Genomic DNA, 357 nt, shown 5'->3' on the forward strand with positions numbered 1-357 from the left:
TACCGTTGCTCTGACGTCTCTGGGGGTAAGAAAACTATTTCAAACATGGTGATTTGGGGGACCCGATGGGTGTGTCAGAGTCACAAACTCTGATGCTAGATTCAAATTCGTTGACTCTGAAAACCTATCGTAAACCCCTATCATGCCTGGGTGACCTTCCGAAGGCATTTTGGGACTCCTTTGATACATCTTTGGTAAAAGGACTAGGTCATATTTTTAAGGATACCGCCGGGCCATCCTGAGTCCGCCTGCATAGTTTAGTTATGCTACCTCTATAACTGTGGGAGGAGTTAACTGATAAAACATACATATATATACAACGTTGCAAACTGAATTAACATACTAATAACGGCTGGA

The sequence above is a fragment of the Limulus polyphemus genome, unplaced genomic scaffold, assembly GCF_000517525.1.
Source record: "Limulus polyphemus unplaced genomic scaffold, Limulus_polyphemus-2.1.2 Scaffold5058, whole genome shotgun sequence".
Taxonomy (NCBI): domain Eukaryota; kingdom Metazoa; phylum Arthropoda; class Merostomata; order Xiphosura; family Limulidae; genus Limulus; species Limulus polyphemus.